The sequence below is a fragment of the Rattus norvegicus genome, chromosome 13, assembly GCF_021556685.1.
Source record: "Rattus norvegicus strain SHRSP/BbbUtx chromosome 13, alternate assembly SHRSP_T2T, whole genome shotgun sequence".
NCBI lineage: Eukaryota > Metazoa > Chordata > Mammalia > Rodentia > Muridae > Rattus > Rattus norvegicus.
Window position 1 is genome coordinate 19,674,278 of NC_141546.1, and position 13,752 is coordinate 19,688,029.

General features: G+C 38.2%; 1 long non-coding RNA gene across 1 annotated transcript in view; it reads right to left on the bottom strand.

Moving 5' to 3' along the window:
• The window catches only part of LOC148001543 (uncharacterized), a 180,754-nt gene that overhangs the window by 22,237 nt on the left and 144,765 nt on the right, over positions 1-13,752 (bottom strand). Inside the window, exon 3 of the long non-coding RNA XR_015635438.1 lies at positions 5,310-5,487. This is a non-coding gene — a long non-coding RNA (uncharacterized LOC148001543). The remainder of the gene's footprint in view (positions 1-5,309; positions 5,488-13,752) is intronic.

Below are 13,752 nucleotides of genomic sequence, written 5' to 3' on the forward strand. Positions count from 1 at the left end.
TGCCCTACATGGGGATCAAGAATATATATATGATGTTATCTTGAGGCAATGCTATAAATATATGGTTTGTTTCCCTTACAAAGTAAAGACCTGAATGATAGCAACTTGGAGGACTGTATTCTGCCAGCAGCCTTCATGGGTAGGTATAGTACTCTCAGTTCTGACTGTACCAAGTCTGCTGGAAGCTGCCATACTCCCACTTTGATCATAATAAAATGAACCTCTGAACCTGTAAGCCATCCCCAATTTAATATTTTCCTTTATAACACTTTCCTTGATCTTAGTGTCTGCTCACAGCAGTAAAACCCTAAGACCCTACATTGCTTAAAGAGTAAGGTATTGCTATGATAGGCCTAACCATGATTTTGTTTGGAAGAATATGAATTTTGGTACATTAGATTAGGAAAGCAGTGGAATGCTTTAAATGAAGCTTAATGGGTCATCCTAGTAGGAATATGGAAGACATTGTTGATAAGTGTGATTTGAAATGTCCCTATCTGGCCCAAGAGGTTTCAGTGGAGAACAATTTCAGTACATGACCTGGAGATTATTTTTCTTGTATTTTGTTGAAGAATATGGCTGGTTTTATCTATTATCTGGAGACCCTTCCTGAGGAGAAAGTGAAGAGACTCAGATTAATTGCATTGACAAAGGAAGTTTCTGAAAAGCCCATCATCTATTTTGTTCTCTGGAAGTCTCATGAAAAAGCATTTTAGTCACGCATTGCATGCTGAGAAAGAGAAAATATAAAATATTTGGTTGAAGTATTAAAGTGGCACTGGGAAGAAAAATGCATTTGAATCCTGTATTCCAAGATATTAAATTGAATAAGGTGGGTATGAACATGGGGCAACACCCCATCTCGATAAGTTTATGTCTACATATGGTAATACAAACCTTTAATTCCAGGAAGCAAAGAGAAGCAGTTCTCTGAACTCAAGGCCAATTTAGAACAGAGCAAGTTCTAGGTGAAGAAAAACTTACATCCATATTGGTAGAATATACTTTTAATAACAGTGCATAGGAGAGAGGTATGCAGATCTTTGACTTCAAAGAAGTCTAAGGAGCAAGTTGCAGAACAGCCACACTTATGCAGTGAGGGATTTAGAAAAAGAAAGCTGGTGATAATGCAATAGAACAAGAGGGGCATGTTCCACCTCCAACAAGTAGAAAAACTGGGCAGTTTTGGTCATATGACTCTGACTTTAGGATACAGAATAGAAGGCACCAATGAGACAATTGATGTGAGTTAGTAGGATCTAATCACCACTAATAAGTGGTGATTAAGAGGAAATGAGCCCAGAAATAAACCCACATACCTATGATCACTTGATCTTTGAGAAAGGAGATAAAACCACCAAATGAGAAACAAGAGGCAGCATTTTCAACAAATGGTGATGGTTCAACTGGAGGTCAGCATGTGGAAGAATGCAAATCAATCCATTCTTATCTCCTTGTACAAAGTTCAAGTCCAAGTGGATGAAAGACCTCCACATAAAACAGATACACTGAAACTAATAGAAGAGAAAATTGGGAAGAGCCTCGAACATAAAGGCACAGGGAAAATTCCTGAAAAAGACATGAATGGCTTATGCACTAAGACCAAGAATTGGCAATTGGGACCTCATAAAATTGCAATGCTTATGTAAGGCAAAACTCACTGTCATTAGGGAAAAATGACAACCATCAGAATGGGAAATGATTTTTACCAATCCTTCATCAGATAGCAGGTTAATACCTAATAAGTTCAAAGAAATCAAGAAGTTAGGCTACAGAGAATAAAATAATCATATTAAAATTTGGGTACAGAGAGAAACAAAGAATTCTCATCTGAGGAATATTGAAATGCACAACATCCTTCATCATCAGGGAAATGCAAATCAAAATAACCCTGAAATTTCACCTCATATCAGTCAGAATGGCTAAAATAAAAAAAAGAAAAAAAAAAAAACCTCAGGTGATTGTAGATGCTGACAACAATGAGGAGAAAGAAGAACACCCCTCTATTGTTGGTGGAATTGCAAGCTGGTACAACCACTTTGAAAATCAGCCTGGATGTCCCTTAGTGCTACCAGAGGACCCAGCTATACCACTCCTGGGCATATACCCAAAAGTTCCTCCAAAATGTAACAAGGACACATGCTCCACTATGTTCATAGCAGCCTTATTAATAATAGCCAGATGCTAGAAAGAACCTAGATGTCCTTCAACAGAGGAATGGATGCAGAAAACATAGCACATTTACACAGTGGACTACTGCATAATTATAAAAAACAATGAATGGAGTTCTTAAGCAAATGGATTGAACAAAGAAAATATCCTGAGTGAAGTAACCCATCACAAAAGAGCATAGATGGTATGCACTCACTGATATGTGGATATTAACCCAAAGGCTCAGAATACTCAAGATACAATTCACAGACTATATGCAGCCCAAGAAAAGGGAAGAGCAAAATGTGGATGCATCAGTACTTCTACAGACATAGGGAATGAGTACATCATGGCTGTCATCTGCTGAAACACAGGAGGCACTGAATAGCACATGGCTTGAATAAATCGGACATAGGCATTGAGTACAGTGTGGTTGTGAACCACTCAGATACACAGACTGACAGCATAGAGATGGACCATATTCTATCCTATCATATCATATCATATTCTCTGAACTTTCAAATCTGAGGCTTTGCACTCCTGCCATTGTTTGTGAAGTTCCTTTGCCAAAGGCTCAAACACGTGTAAAAAATCCAGCCCTTTCCTCTCCTTCCAGTGCTACTTTTTATTGTCTTAATATTCATGGAGATGAAGGTGCTAAGAGTGTTTATAATTATTATTTGTACAGCACCCTAATTGGATTGTGTTCTGATTGGGAATAGGTCAGGTTATGCATGGAATATGTAATTGAAATGTTTCCAATGCTTAAGAGAATGCCATTAGGATTTTATTGATTAATTAGTGTCTACATGCACCATTCTATTTTTCTAAAGGCCAATAAATGCACCTGGCTGTTCCCTAAATGTTAACATATTCAGCTTATTATAATGGCACTGTACTTACAGTGTAGGCTATTTGAGTTATTTGCTAATACTGAGGTCTCAGATTCATGTGAAGTAATTTTTAAAGGAAAATTATATTTAAATAACCCAAAGCAATTTTAATAGAAAATTGCTTTTAAAGGTTTCATTGATTTATGGTTACTAACATGCTATACTTTCTCATACAGAAAGTGCTTTAAATATAGTGCAGGGCTTTAAATGTAATGCAGACCAATTGAATACAAAGGAAATTCACAATCAATAAACACAGGCATATTGTAAGATCACATATGCTGTTTAAAGAATTCAAATGGCAGGCTAGCAGCATGAATGAGAAACATGGGCTTAAAATTCAGTCCAAGCTTTCAAACAAGTGGTACTGAGTTAAATCTGTCCTTAACTGTCAGCATGTAATGGTTTGCTAACAAGTCTTTCCCACAACTGTTGTGGGGATAATAGACAAGGGGTTATATCTGAAGGGAGTGGCCCAAGAGCCCACAATCCCAGCCACAAATCAGAACCCTGAGAACAGAATATTAAGATGTAATGAACTGGGAAACAGGAGAATCAGAACAATAGGTGGTAACAGTAACTTGGCTACATAACTTCAAAGCAGCTTCAGGGAAAGATTGGGCAGGAAATTATATACAGTGAAGTGATCTTCCCTTCTGATGAACTTTACCTTTTGGGGAAACTAAATCTGTGCACAGTCTTGAATCCTCCACTGTTTTATACTGGATTACATTTATTAAAATGGACCTCTAAGAGAATGTTGCCTTTTCTTGGACTGTCCACTCCTGAAGAGGCACAATGGATGTGCAATAGAAAGAGGACAGAAAAAAGACTCAGTCTTCAAAGATCAGAACTGTGGCTTGTTGACTTCTTCCAGATTTTCTAGAGCAGATCCTTATCCTTTCTTTATATAATTAAATTCTCAAATGCTCTCCCTACTGATATGCCCTTACTGAATTCCTCTCTTTTCGGAGTGCAAGACCCAAAATCCCTGGTAACGTTGAGAGCAGAGAAAAGACTAGAGACCTCTACTGACTTAAGGAATCAGATATTGAATTTACAGAAACTGGAAGAAGACAGGTATTCCAATAAAATCACAGGGATTGAATCAAGACTGTCAGACATTGGTACTGGGGTAAAATGAAACTGAAATGAATGATGATTTATGACACACATTGTTCTCCCGGCATATATCAATCTCAAAATTTACGCTGGGATGGCTTCAAAATATATACAACTGTGTCAAAAATAAATAATATTCAGTCTGGAAGTTTTGATGGTTGCACTCAAAAATGTGTCAACCATATTATCTTTTGTCAGGCACTGTGATATATAAAATTTAATTTCTGAAATACCTTTATATGGTAGTATCATGACCCTTAATGTTCCCACCAAAATGAAAACTTGCAAATGCATGTAACTCACTTGGAATCCCTTTGATGTGTCAAAGTTCAAAGGACAAACTTATTGAAATTACCTTAATCAAAATTAAGAAGTTCTGCGCCCTAGTTTTTCAAGCAGTGTGGACTACAGGGTACTTGACAGTCTAGGCCTCTCATGGCCTGTCTCTCTCTCTCTCTCTCTCTCTCTCTCTCTCTCTCTCTCTCTCTCTCTCTCTCTCTCTCTCTCTCTCTCTATCTCTCTCTCTGTCCATCTGTCCAAAGATCTTTATTGAGAACTGAATTCCTTAAGCATTCAAATATGAGTCTATGAGAGCCATTCTTTTATAAATTAACACACACACACACACACACACACACACACACACACACACACACACACACACACTTTAGTTTAAAAGTTTGAGACCTGGAAGATCAAGAAATCTATGTACTAGTCAATTCTATGATGCTAAAAATCCAAAACTGGCTCACATAAATGCCAATGAGAATGTTTCAAAAATTTCTGCCACCCAAAAGAGTCAGTATTCAACACGAGTTGAAAGGCATAAAAGGACACATATTCTCACTGAAGGTCATCAGATGGGTAGAAAAAGGGTCATATATTCATTGTGCTTGATCTTGATCTTTCATGTAACTAGATGACTATCTACTTGAACAGCCTAATATTTCAAATGCTCATTACACTGAGAACCCCGTCACGCATTCACTAAAACTAATATTTGATCAAATATCTGATCATCCTATGCACCACTGAAACTGACATATAATGTTAATGATCACAAATTTGTGAATATCTGCAAAAGATCAAGCCTGTTTATATTCTTGCAGAGAGAAGTGGGGGCTTATAATCCCTCAGTCTTACCTGACTATCTATTGACAGATTACAGCTCCTTTGAAAAAGGTAGTCAGTTTTCTCCAGGGTAGGGTGGCTGCACTGGATTGTCCGGGATCCATGTGAGTATAGGTTGCTCCAACATGGAGGATATATTCTAAAAATGCCAAAAATGATATTGATAGAAGAATTGTTTCTTACAGGAATCCTGTAGGAGTAGGAGGACCAGAGTGAGGGAAAATATGGTAATAATATTTTGACTACCATTATAAATTCTCAAACAATAAACTAAACTACAAAGAATATAGCTATCAACTGATAAACAACAAAATCAAATAAAAGTCATCTAATAAACTAAACAACAGAGAACATACCTATCAACCAATAAACAGCAATATCAAATAAAAGTCATTATTTTGCATCTTTTAAATTCTCTGCATTTGATTTTTTGTTTGTTTGTCCATTGAGAGTCATTGCAGAGAATTAGTTACCACTAATGCCTGTGTCTTACCTCTAAATGTTTTGATTCTATTCACAAGGCAGTACTGACACATATGGCTGGAGACTAGAACCCTGTTCTTCCATTTAGGGGTGGTTGGCTGCCATAGTCTATTCAATATCTATGATAGCATACCATTGTTCAAACCATGATTCAAGGTGGCCAAAAATCTCTTTGCACTCCATTTTAGATCTACACAGAAAAATCATGTTATATTTGTCAGCTATTTATTTCAGCACCACTGGAAATGGGGAGTTTCACACTAGAGGAGCTGACCTATTTCACTTTGGGAATACAGAAGAATGCTCATCATTGCTTTATGTGCCACCTACACACGGATCAGCTCACTCACACTTGTAATTTAATGAGCATCTGCTTCACACAACTACAAGGACATGAGTCATAAATTCTCAACTGTATTTTACAGCTCTTGCACATTAACGCATATTCAAAATGGAGTAATTGTACACTGCATTCTCTGCACATTCTACAGTCAAAAGATTTGGTCAGGAGAAGATGTGCTTGGTAATAGAGAGCATGAATCAAAGGCATTTTGTAGTTAATTTCGTATTGAAATGATGAAAGACCTGATAGAAGCAACTTGAGAGGGAAGGAAGGAAGGAAGGGAGGAAGGAAGGAAGGAAGAAAGAAGGGAAAGGAGGGAAGGAGGGATAGGAGAAGGGTATAGTCCATTCTATTAGAGAAGGAATTGTGGCTGGAGCATGAAGCAGGTGGTTATATTGCACTGCGGTCAGGAAGCAGAAAAAGATTAATACTGGTACTTAGCTCACTTTTTCCTTTCCCCCACAAAAGTCCAGAGCTCTAGGCCATGTATAACTCATATTTTTTTTCAATTAACCCAATCAAGAATCTTCCTTAAAAACATGCTCAGAAATATGTTTCCATAGTGATTCTAAGTCCTATCAAGTTGACAGTATGGACTGGCCCTGGAAATCCCAATTACCCTGAGTCCTCTAACAAGAAGTACTGTCTGCATATTAAATATGGTACGTGTTCAGTCACTGGTCATGAAGAAAAACCAACAACAGCTTTTCCAAATCCTCATTATTCAATGCTCTGTATAAACACTGAGTTTGAGATGAGTGTCGGGTCTCAGTGTGCCATGCAGTAATGGCTAGCTTCCATTGACCATGCACATTGCACATAGAATGACATGGTGTCAGATAGGGAGGTGCTTATTAGTAAGTTCATTAGCTGAACTTTGTATTTCAAATAAACAAACAAGCAAATAAACTAACAAAAATGACGACTTACGAAATATGGCAAAATGATTCTTCATGTAAAGGTGCTTGCCATCAAGCCTGACAATATAAACTCTAACCCCAGGAACGAGATGATGGAAGCAAACTGGCCCCAACAGGCTGGCACCTGACTTCCATAGTCATGCTGTGGCACACATGTACACACAGGCATATACACACACAGAGCTAAGTGAATGTAATAAAAATAAAAATAGTAAGAAGAGGGAGGGAGAGATTACAACCCACTTGATAAAAATTGGAAGATTGAGAGGGAGGAAAAGACATCTGCATTTCAGTTGAAATGACTCTGATAGACATGACAGAGATGCTTCAAATCTATTCTCCAAGGAGCTATCAAGGCCTGGGACATGTTTTCCTCATAACTAGACTAGCCATGATTATATAAGGCTTGCTTAATTTATTATTTTCTCCTATTATTGTAGGAAATATAGTTTCTTCTCGGTCTATACAGTCTCACTTTTGTGTATGTTTTTATTACATAAGTGTATGTGTCTGTGTGTGCATGTACATGCGTGTGGGGCAGGGGACAGAGGTCAAACTTACATGTTGTTCCTCACTACCCAACGTATTCTTCTAAGACTCTCTCATTGGCCTTGAATTTACCAAGTGCAGGCTTGTCTGGCTGTCCACTGGTCCTCAGCAATCTCCTTGCCCTGTTTCTGCAGACCTGAGATTACAAGCACATGTCACCACACTTGACTTTTTACACATCTTCTAGGGTCTGAATTCAGGTATTCATGCTTGCATGCACATTTGTCTAGCCCTGTTCTCATGCCCAGATTGGTGTCTGCCATGGAAAAGATGTTGAACAAACACAAGGTCAGTGTATCAGTAAGTTAGTGAATTGCCTAGCAAGACGATGGAAGAGGACATCATCTTTTCTTCCTGTATGTACCTTGAGTGAAAAGGATTGAGTACGGAAAATGTCAGTGTTCCTAACCATGCCAATTGTGCTGCTTATATGTACAAATACTAATACCACAACTGCTGTGTTTGCATACATTTCCACTTAAAAAGAGCTTTATTTCCTAACTAAAGTTACTTCAAAAATTGGATGATCATAAAATTGAGGCTGGATTACAAGAACTCTCCTAATTTAGAGAAGCTCACCCCCTGAGTGCTGGGTGGATTTACAGGAAAATATTGTCACTTCTCATATGTGCTGGTAGAATAAAAATGTCTCCCCTCCTCCTGTTTATTTAATTATTTCCTCCTCAGTAGAGTCAGTCACTCATTCCTTCAATTAAACCCTAAGCAAAAATGAGTAAGATACTCTGGTCCTGAAACCCAGTTGCCTAGTATACCTGTCAGAATTAACAAGAGAAGAAAACACACAAAGACTGAATCTTTCTTTTTAAATTCATGTGAAGAAATACACAAGTCTCAAGTGTGTGATTCAACAAACTTTAATAAGGAAATCATGTTGCTACTGCACTGTCATCAAGGGGTAGAATACTCTGATTATTTTGAAGGAAGACTTCTCTATCTCAAAGAAGAATTGTCTCCTACTCTCCATGACCAATGAATGTGAGAACTTTATGTTTCTTAAAATTGAGATTATACAGTAGCATGTGCCTGGTTTCTTGTATAGCACCTTTCAGTCTTGTGCATAACCCTTTCAGGTTTCAGAATTTTTCATTTAATTTACCCTGCTCACTTTGGATTGATAATTCAGCGTTATGCTGATTTGCATTTCCCTAGGGATGAATAATCCTGGTGGTCACTGTCCCTCTTACTTGTCATGGATGCTTCTATTATTTTGTGAAGTGTTCACAAATGTTCTCATGTTAAAGATAGGTTGTTTGTCTTTTCCTTTAATTTTTAATTTTCTATTTTTGAAAATGTTTCTGGTGGTGTATCTATATCCACACATGAGGTTGTAGGCCTGTAGAGTCAAGAATATATCAGATAACTAGGAACCAGAGTAGTCTCACAATAGACTGATAAAGGTACAGAAATCTAGATTCTTGTTCTCTAAACAATTCAATCAGTTTAAACCACTCAGCAGTTTTTCCAGCCCTACCTCCATTTATTTTGGTTAGTAGAAATTCAGTATTCTTGATGTGGATACTGTGTCAGGTATATGTATTAAAATTATGTTCTTCAATCCTGTGGTTTGTTTTCCTTTCTTTTTTTTTTTTATTAACTTGAGTATTTCTTATATACATTTAAAGTGTTATTCCCTTTCCCGGTTTCCGAGCAAACATCCCCCTCCCCCCTCCCCTTCCTTACGGGTGTCCCCCTCCCAACCCTCCCCCCATTGCCGCCCTCCCCCCATAGTCTAGTTCACTGGGGGTTCAGTCTTAGCAGGACCCAGGGCTTCCCCTTCCACTGGTGCTCTTACTAGGATATTCATTGCTACCTATGGGGGCAGAGTCCAGGGTCAGTCCATGTATAGTATTTAGGTAGTGGCTTAGTCCCTGGAAACTCTGGTTGATGACATTATGTACTTTTGGGGTCTCGAGCCCCTTCAAGCTCTTCCAGTTCTTTCTCTGATTCCTTCAACGGGGGACCTATTCTCAGTTCAGTGGTTTGCTGCTGGCATTCGCCTCTGTATTTGCTGTATTCTGGCTGTGTCTCTCAGGAGCGATCTACATCCGGCTCCTGTCGGTCTGCACTTCTTTGCTTCATCCATCTTGTCCAATTGGGTGGCTGTATATGTATGGGCCACCTGTGGGGCAGGCTCTGAATGGGTGTTTCTTCAGTCTCTGTTTTAATCTTTGCCTCTCCCTTCCCAGCCAAGGGTATTCTTTTTCCTCATTTAAAGAAGGAGTGAAGCATTCACATTTTGATCATCTGTCTTGAGTTTCGTTTGTTCTAGGGATCTAGGGTAATTCAAGCATTTGGGCTAATAGCCACTTATCAATGAGTGCATACCATGTATGTCTTTCTGTGATTGGGTTAGCTCACTCAGGATGATATTTTCCAGTTCCAACCATTTGCCTACGAATTTCATAAACTTGTTGTTTTTGATAGCTGAGTAATATTCCATTGTGTAGATGTACCACATTTTCTGTATCCATTCCTCTGTTGAAGGGCATCTGGGTTCTTTCCAGTTTCTGGCTATTATAAATAAGGCTGCGATGACAATAGTGGAGCACGTGTCTCTTTTATATGTTGGGGCATCTTTTGGGTATATGCCCAAGAGAGGTATAGCTGGATACTCAGGCAGTTCAATGTCCAATTTTCTGAGGAACCTCCAGACTGATTTCCAGAATGGTTTTACCAGTCTGCAATCCCACCAACAATGGAGGAGTGTTCTTCTTTCTCCACATCCTCTCCAGCATCTGCTGTCACCTGAGTTTTTGATCTTAGCCATTCTCACTGGTGTGAGGTGAAATCTCAGGGTTGTTTTGATTTGCATTTCCCTTATGACTAAAGATGTTGAACATTTCTTTAGGTGTTTCTCAGCCATTCGGCATTCCTCAGCTGTGAATTCTTTGTTTAGCTCTGAACCCCATTTTTTAATAGGGTTATTTGTTTCCCTGCGGTCTAACTTCTTGAGTTCTTTGTATATTTTGGATATAAGGCATCTATCTGTTGTAGGATTGGTAAAGATCTTTTCCCAATCTGTTGGTTGCCGTTTTGTCCTAACCACAGTGTCCTTTGCCTTACAGAAGCTTTGCAGTTTTATGAGATCCCATTTGTCGATTCTTGATCTTAGAGCATAAGCCATTGGTGTTTTGTTCAGGAAATTTTTTCCAGTGCCCATGTGTTCCAGATGCTTCCCTACTTTTTCTTCTATTAGTTTGAGTGTGTCTGGTTTGATGTGGAGGTCCTTGATCCACTTCGACTTAAGCTTTGTACAGGGTGATAAGCATGGATCGATCTGCATTCTTCTACATGTTGACCTCCAGTTGAACCAGCACCATTTGCTGAAAATGCTATCTTTTTTCCATTGGATGGTTTTGGCTCCTTTGTCAAAAATCAAGTGACCATAGGTGTGTGGGTTCATTTCTGGGTCTTCAATTCTATTCCATTGGTCTATCTGTCTGTCTCTGAACCAATACCATGCAGTTTTTATCACTATTACTCTGTAATACTGCTTGAGTTCAGGGATAGTGATTCCCCCTGAAGTCCTTTTATTGTTGAGGATAGCTTTAGCTATCCTGGGTTTTTTGTTATTCCAGATGAATTTGCAAATTGTTCTGTCTAACTCTTTGAAGAATTGGATTGGTATCTTGATGGGGATTGCATTGAATCTGTAGATTGCTTTTGGTAAAATGGCCATTTTTAATAAATTAATCCTGCCAATCCATGAGCATGGGAGATCTTTCCATCTTCTGAGGTCTTCTTCAATTTCTTTCCTCAGTGTCTTGAAGTTCTTATTGTACAGATCTTTTACTTGCTTGGTTAAAGTCACACCGAGGTACTTTATATTATTTGGGTCTATTATGAAGGGTGTCGTTTCCCTAATTTCTTTCTCGGCTTGTTTCTCTTTTGTATAGAGGAAGGCAATGATTTATTTGAGTTAATTTTATACTCAGCCACTTTGCTGAAGTTGTTTATCAGCTTTAGGAGTTCTCTGGTGGAACTTTTGGGATCACTTAAATATACTATCATGTCATCTGCAAATATTGATATTTTGACCTCTTCTTTTCTGATCTGTATCCCCTTGATCTCCTTTTATTGTCTGATTGCTCTGGCTAGAACTTCAAGAACTATATTGAATAAGTAGGGAGAGAGTGGGCAGCCTTGACTAGTCCCTGATTTTAGTGGGATTGCTTCAAGTTTCTCTCCATTTAGTTTAATGTTAGCAACTGGTTTGCTGTATAGGGCTTTTACTATGTTTAGGTATGGGCATTGAATTCCTATTCTTTCCAGGACTTTTATCATGAAGGGGTGTTGAATTTTGTCAAATGCTTTCTCAGCATCTAATGAAATGATCATGTGGTTCTGTTCTTTCAGTTTGTTTATATAATGGATCACGTTGATGGTTTTCCGTATATTAAACCATCCCTGCATGCCTGGGATGAAGCCTACTTGATCATGGTGGATGATTGTTTTGATGTGCTCTTGAATTCGGTTTGCCAGAATTTTATTGAGTATTTTTGCATCGATATTCATAAAGGAAATTGGTCTGAAGTTCTCTTTCTTTGTTGTGTCTTTGTGTGGTTTAGGTATAAGAGTAATTGTGGCTTCATAGAAGGAATTCGGTAGTGCTCCATCTGTTTCAATTTTGTGGAATAGTTTGTATAATATTGGTATGAGGTCTTCTATGAAGGTTTGATAGAATTCTGCACTAAACCCGTCTGGACCTGGGCTCTTTTTGTTTGGGAGACCTTTAATGACTGCTTCTATTTCCTTAGGAGTTATGGGGTTGTTTAACTGGTTTATCTGTTCCTGATTTAACTTCGATACCTGGTATCTGTCTAGGAAATTGTCCATTTCCTGAAGATATTCAAGTTTTGTTGAATATAGGTTTTTACAGTAAGATCTGATGATTTTTTGAATTTCCTCTGAATCTGTAGTTATGTCTCCCTTTTCATTTCTGATTTTGTTAATTTGGACGCACTCTCTGTGTCCTCTTGTTAGTCTGGCTAAGGGTTTATCTATCTTGTTGATTTTCTCAGAGAACCAACTTTTGGTTCTGTTGATTCTTTCTATGGTCCTTTTTGTTTCTACTTGGTTGATTTCAGCTCTGAGTTTGATTATTTCCTGCCTTCTACTCCTCCTGGGTGTATTTGCTTCTTTTTGTTCTAGAGCTTTTAGGTGTGCTGTCAAGCTGCTGACATATTCTCTTTCCTGTTTCTTTCTGCAGGCACTCAGCGCTATGAGTTTTCCTCTTAGCACACCTTTCATTGTGTCCCATAAGTTTGGGTATGTTGTATCTTCCTTTTCATTAAATTCTAAAAAGTTTTTAATTTATTTCTTTATTTCTTCCTTGACCAGGTTATCATTGAGTAGAGCATTGTTCAATTTCCACGTATATGTGGGCATTCTTCCCTTATTGTTATTGAAGACCAGTTTTAGGCCGTGGTGGTCCGATAGCACACATGGGATCATTTCTATCTTTCTGTACCTCTTGAGACCCGTTTTTTGACCAATTATATGGTCAATTTTGGAGAAAGTACCATGAGGAGCTGAGAAGAAGGTATATCCTTTTGCTTTAGGATAGAATGTTCTATAAATATCCGTTAAGTCCATTTGGCTCATGACTTCTCTTAGTCTGTCGACATCACTGTTTACTTTCTGTTTCCATGATCTGTCCATTCCTTGGGGTGTTGAAGTCTCCCACTATTATTGTGTGAGGTGCAATGTGTGCTTTGAGCTTTAGTAAGGTTTCTTTTACGTATGTAGGTGCCCTTGTATTTGGGGCATAGATATTTAGGATTGACAGTTCATCTTGGTGGATTTTTCCTTTGATGAATATGAAGTGTCCTTCTTTATCTTTTTTGATGACTTTTAGTTGGAAATTGATTTTATTTGATATTAGAATGGCTACTCCAGCTTGCTTCTTCTGACCATTTGCTTGGAAATTTGTTTTCCAGCCTTTCACTCTGAGGTAGTGTCTGTCTTTGTCTCTGAGGTGTGTTTCCTGTAGGCAGCAGAATGCAGGGTCCTCGTTGCGTATCCAGTTTGTTAATCTATGTCTTTTTATTGGGGAGTTGAGGCCATTGATATTGAAAGATATTAAGGAATAGTGATTATTGCTTCCCATTATATTCATATTTGGATGTGAGGTTATGTT